The sequence below is a fragment of the Cyprinus carpio genome, chromosome B1 (assembly GCF_018340385.1).
Source record: "Cyprinus carpio isolate SPL01 chromosome B1, ASM1834038v1, whole genome shotgun sequence".
Taxonomy (NCBI): Eukaryota; Metazoa; Chordata; class Actinopteri; order Cypriniformes; family Cyprinidae; genus Cyprinus; species Cyprinus carpio.
The window spans coordinates 21,854,890-21,860,889 of NC_056597.1; positions in this window are offsets into that span (position 1 = coordinate 21,854,890).

The following is a 6,000-nucleotide window of genomic DNA, read 5'->3' on the forward strand; positions in this document are numbered from 1 at the left end:
GGCCTGTTAAGCTGTGTCGGCGGCTCGGCTCTGCTGCAAAGCTTACAGTGCTGTGGGGCCAGGCTGCCTCTGCCCTGCATGCCATGGCTATCCTGCAGGTACATCAAGCCAGGCGCTAAAAGCAATGCACGAGGGTGGTACCCGGTACCCGAGGTTGATGCAGGAGCTGCGCACGGCGTCGACTGACTTTCGCCTTACGGGCGACCAAAAGTCACGGCGCGGTTCCCTCGGGAAGGCGATGTCCACGTTAGTGGTCCAGGAGCGCCATCTCTGGCTAAACCTGGCCGAGATGAGAGACGTCGACAAGCGCTGCTTTCTTTCGATGCTCCCATCTCCCAGGCAGGCCTGTTCGGCTACAGCGACTGTCGAGGACTTTGCCCAGCAGTTCTCAGCAGTGCAGAAGCAGACTGAGGCCATCCACACAACTTGCCTTGCCCCGTGGGCACCCCCCGGTTGCCACCATACCGTCGAAGGCAGCGCCTCAGCCTGCTCGTCGCCGTGGGCACCCCCCCGCGTCCTCCACACCAGCTCCGCGAACCGTGCTGAGGTTTCTTCGAGGCCGCGCGTCGAGCCCGCCGCGCTCGAGAGCTGCGCCCCCCGGTGTCACTCCCGGCTGCGTAAATGTCCTCGAGGGAAAACGACTAGATAAGCGGCCCTGACACGGGGCAACTCGGAGATTGTGGGAGACTGCTCTTCAGGACTGGGTTGGCGGAACAGCGCCACTCCTTCCCCCGGAGGAGGCCGGGTGGAGAATCTTCAGTTTACGTTTCTTTCTGTTCCGCCGCTGGTCCAACGGCCGGCGGCACCCACTTTTTCAATAAAGAGCAACCCTACCTTCACTACGAGTTGCAAGGCTCGTGGGTTGACGATGAGCGACGCAATGCCCGCCTCATTCTCACCCCACGACGCCCCCCTTCGCCAGCGGTCAAGAGGCGCGGTTCGGAGACGCAACGCCTCTCCACGCGTCTCTGGGCCAGTTCCTCCCGGAACACGGGGCGTTGTGGGCTGTGATGACTCGGAACGCGATGCTTTCTGGGCCATCCGACACAGCTCCCTGCTCGTCTGCACCACTGCGGGTATGTCGACTGTCCCTTTTGGTGCCACTCGTACGGAGTTTGGGAGCGTGGCTTGCGCTGCCCAACCCGTCACGCTGGCTCATTCGGACGGTTCTTCAGACTCGGTTACGCGATTCAGTTCGCCCGGCGACCTCCCAGTTTAAAATGGCATGCTCTTCTGAGACTTCGGTGGCAGTCCGAGGGCACCCTCTGTCTTGCGCAATGAGATTGCTGTCCTCTGGCGTGTTAGGATGCAATCGAGCCGGTCCTGCAGCAGCGAGATGAGGAGGTGGGTTTTACAGCCCTTACTTCCTCGTACCCAAGAAAAGCGGTGGCCTTCGACCTATCCTGGATCTGCGAGTACTTGAAATCGGGCCGACTGCACAAGCTCGCCGTTCAAGATGTTGACGCAGAACCGCATTATCCCAATGCGTTCAGCCCCAGGACTGGGTGCAGGCGATCCGACCCTGAAAGACGCGTACTTTCATGTCTCGATCCCTTCCCTCGTCACAGACCGTTTCTGTCGGTTTGCATTCGAGGTCTGTAGTGTGGCCAGGATGGCAGTACAAGGTCCGCCCCTTCGGGCTCTCCCTGTCTCCCCGTGTCTTCACGAAGGTCGCGGAGGGCGGCCCTTGCCCCACTTTGGGAAATGGGCGTCAGGATCCTCAAAACCATCTCGACGACTGGCTCATTATTGGCCGCGGTCCCGAGAGGTAGTTTGTGCGATCACAGGAACTTCGTGCCCGGGACCTCAGTCAGTTGGGGCTTCAGGTCAACCGAGAGAAGAGCAAGCTCTCCCCTGCGCAGAGAGTATCTCTTATCTCGGTAATGGAGTTTAGACTCGTGTGAGTATGACGGCACGTCTCACCAGCGAGCGCTGCCCAGTCATGCTGAACTCCTGAGTTCCTTCAGAGGCAGGACAGTGGTACAACTGGAAACACTTTCAGCAGGCTCCTGGGAAACATGGCATCCGTGTCCCCCAGCCCCATTCACATACACAGTCGCCGCTCGGGTTGCTTCATATGAGGCCACTTCAGCACTGGTTGCCCCCCCGAGTCCCGTCGACGGGCATGGCGCTCGCGGTACACATCGTGTCACCATCACACCGATGTGTCGCCGCCAATTCACGCCCCTGGTTCAGACCTTGCCTTTCTACTCACGGGCCGGCGTGCCCTTAGAACAACGTGTCCGCGGCATGTTGTTGTCAAACAGATGCCTTCCAAACGGGCTGAAGCTCGCGACATCAACGGGGCAGGCCAGCTGTCAGGGTCCTGGACAGACCTCGACTGCTTTGGCACATCAACTGTCTGGAGTTGCTGGCAGTGCATCTAGCTTTACGGCGGTTTTCGGCCGCTTGTTGCTGGAACAGCACGTGTTTTGGTCAACGCCGCACGGACAACACTGCGGCTGTTTTATCGTACATCAACCGACAGGGCGGGCTGTCTACGATCACGTCGCATGTCTCAAACTCGCCCGCCATCCTCTCCTCTGGAGTCAGACGCGGCTCAAGTCGCTGCGCGCTATCCCCCAACATCCCAGGGGAGCTCAATCGTGCAAGCTGATGCGCTCTCACGACAGCTGTCACTTTCCTGGAATGGCGACTCTCATCCCCAGACGGTCCCAGCTGGATCTGGAGTCGATTCGGGGGAAGCCAGGTAGATTGTTTGCTTCCACGAGGTCCTCCCACTGCCAGCTGTACTATCCCTGTCCCAGGCCCCCCTGGGCACGGGAGCACTGGAACACAGCTGGGTCCTCGGCTCCTAAGCGCGAGTATGCGTTTCCCCCAGTGAGCCTGCTCGCACAGACACCTGTGCAAGGTCAGGGAGCGACGAGGAACAGGTCCTGTGTGGTTGCGCCTTACTGGCCCACCCGGACCTGCTGGTTTTCGGAAACTCATGCTCCCGTGACAGCCCCTCCCTGGCGCATTCCCCCTGACGGAGGGACCTCCCGATTCAGGGCTCGAGGGCTGGGACACCATTTGGCACACCCAGCGTCCAGATCTCTGGAACCTCACCGTGTGGCTTCTGGATGGAAGCGGCAGACCTACGTGATCTGCACACCGGCGGTGTTAGTACACTATCATCCGGCTAGAGCCCCCGCGACGAGGCGGCCTATGCTCGAAAGTGGAGTCTGTTCACGAATTGGTGGTCTTCTCACCGAGTAAACCCCCGGAGATGCTCGGTCAGTACGTGCTTTCTGCCCTGCCTGAAAGGTCTGGAGCGTAGGCTGTCCACCAATCCACCTTGAAAGTGTATGGGTCTGCCATTGCAGCCCATCACGATGCAGTGGCGGGGCGGTCCCTGGGACGCAGCTGACCTGATCGGGTTCCTGACGGGGTGCCAGAGGTTTACAGCCTCCTAGGCACCCCTTATTCCCGTTTCCTGGACCTCTCTATTGTTCTGGCTGGGACTTCATGGGGTCCCTTTTGAGCCGCTGGATTCACTCGAGCTTAAGTTCCCTGTACTCTCAAGACAGCGCTCCTGAGTCGCGCTCACTTCCATCAAGAGGGTCGGGGACCTCCAAGCATTTTCGGTAAGTGAAGAAAGAGTGCCTTGTGTTCGGGCCGGCCTTACTCCGCACGGTGTCCTGATAGCCCCGTCCTGGATACGTGCCCAAGGTTTCCACCCCTCCCTTCCGAGACAGGTGGGAGAACCTGCAGGCGCCTGCCCCTGGAGGAGCAGATCCAGCCTTGGCTTTGCTCTGTGTCCCCGTAAGAGCGCGTTCGCATATACGTGGAACCGCACCCAGAAAATCTGCAGAAGCTCTGAGCACTCCTGGTCTGCTTTGGAGGTCAGCCGAAGGGGAAGGCTGTCTCCAAGCAGGGGTTGGCCCATGATAGTGTGATGCCATCGCCTTTGGCGTACCATCCCACAGCGAGCCGGGCCCCCATTGGGGTGTGCGCGGCGCCACTCCACAGACGGATTGTGGCCGGTGCCTCCTACTGCGCTGGCGCAGGGCGATAAACTGCGCTCTCTGGCAGCACATCTGTCGAGCTGCGGCTGGGCAGGGCACCCATAACACCTTGGTGAGTTTTACAACCTTCTCGTGTAGACCCCGTTTCTTCCGTGTGTTGGGTAACAGTTAATTGGCGGGAAGGACTGGCTCGGTGTCACGGGGGCTTGGTGCTGCGCCAATTCCCCCTTAACCACGGGGATGCGAGCGCCTTTCTTCTCCCAGTAAGAGTTCCCGGTTGGTGTACCCCTGGTCGAGCATCCTCCAGCACCCTCGGCGGTTCAGACTTGGCGGAGCAGTCTGGCGCCAGGCCCAGTACTGGTGGTTAGCATGCCCGGAGTCCTGTCGTTCAGCCCTGGTACTGGGCTAGGTGTCCTAATAATGTCTTCGATTCCCTACGGGTAATCCCCATATGTGTATTCTTCCACGGTAAGGTTTCCCTCTGGTAAAACCGTTGTCTTCCCTTGACAGACCCGCTCTGTCAGTCTCTTCTGCAGCTGTTCCCATCCCTACTACCCAAGGTAGGACCCTGCCTCAGAGACCCATTCCATATTAGTAGTACTGCCCCCTGCTGTCAGGTCCTTATCAGTAGCTCCACATGTCACCACCTGCCTCCACTACGGGTAGGATGGTGGTCTCCGTAGCGACCTTTTTCCCTAAGGCTCGCTTTCCCCCAGCGTTCGCCAAGCTGAAAGAACAAATAGTGAAGATTTGAAGCAATCTTTCACTGAAGGTTGAAATCCATTCCAAAAAGCTTTTGTGGACGGACAGCCAGCGATGGCCTTCTCCAGCAGCGATGTACTCACCCTTTTTTGGTTGGTGTTTTTTTTTGGTCCCCTTTCGGTACCAAGGTCAGTGAATTTGCGCTGGGGGCTTTGGGAAGGTCACGACCTTAGCAGTAGCTTTGTGTGACACACTGCGGTCGCTTGTTCGACAATTGCAGCGCCACAGGGTTGTGACGGTGTTTAGGTTGTGGCGTTTTCCATAGGACCCCATAAATGTCGTTCGACATAACTCGTATGACCGACAGATAGGGAACGTCTCGGTACTACGTACGTAACCCTCGTTATCCCTGATGGAGGGATACGGAGAACGTTATGTCCCCATGCCACAAGACTTGAAAACCATTCGCTGTTGCCCGTAGGACACGTTCCGTTCTCCTCACGTAAAAACCTGAATGAGTGATGCACCTTGTCGCCTACATTTATATATCCGTAGGCACTGGAGTGCTCAGATATGTTAAATCCACTAGCCAATTTCATATTGGCTTTTTCTCTTAAACTCAGTATATGATTGGCCTCCCAAGTGAGACCCCATATGTCGTTCGACATAACGTCTCCGTTCCCTCCATCAGGGAACGAGGGTTACGTACGTAACCGAGACGATTGATATTATTACAATTTCCAATCTATAATGATGTCAAATTATATACAACATGTGAAAAAAATATTATTTAATTGTGTATATGTAGGATGCATGAAATACACCTAAAAAGAAATTAGACATAGTAAGATGTGGATTATTACAAAATTATTTATTTAGTTGTGTTTGAAATTAATATAATATAATATAATATAATATAATATAATATAATATAATATAATATAATATAACTATAAAATATAATAGAATATAATATATAATGTCATTTTAGCTAACTATGAACAAATAAAAGCTGAGATGAACGTGAAGTGTCATTGGACATGTGTTTTTCAGGGAAAAAATGTATGCTGATGCATGATAACATTCAACTTGTTAAAGACTAAAATTAAAACACTAAACTAGAGTGGGTGAAGGTGTTTGTAATTTTCTGTGTTTTTAAGTCCACAAGCCACACAAACAAAGAAAAACAAATAAATAAACCAAAGCATCCAAAAAGGTCATAATAAGGGTTTAACAATTGCTCATTTTTATAACATTGTATAGAACAGTGCAAGCAGTGCAAAAAGTTGTGGGTTTGATTCCCTGGGGAACACACACACACACAAAAAAA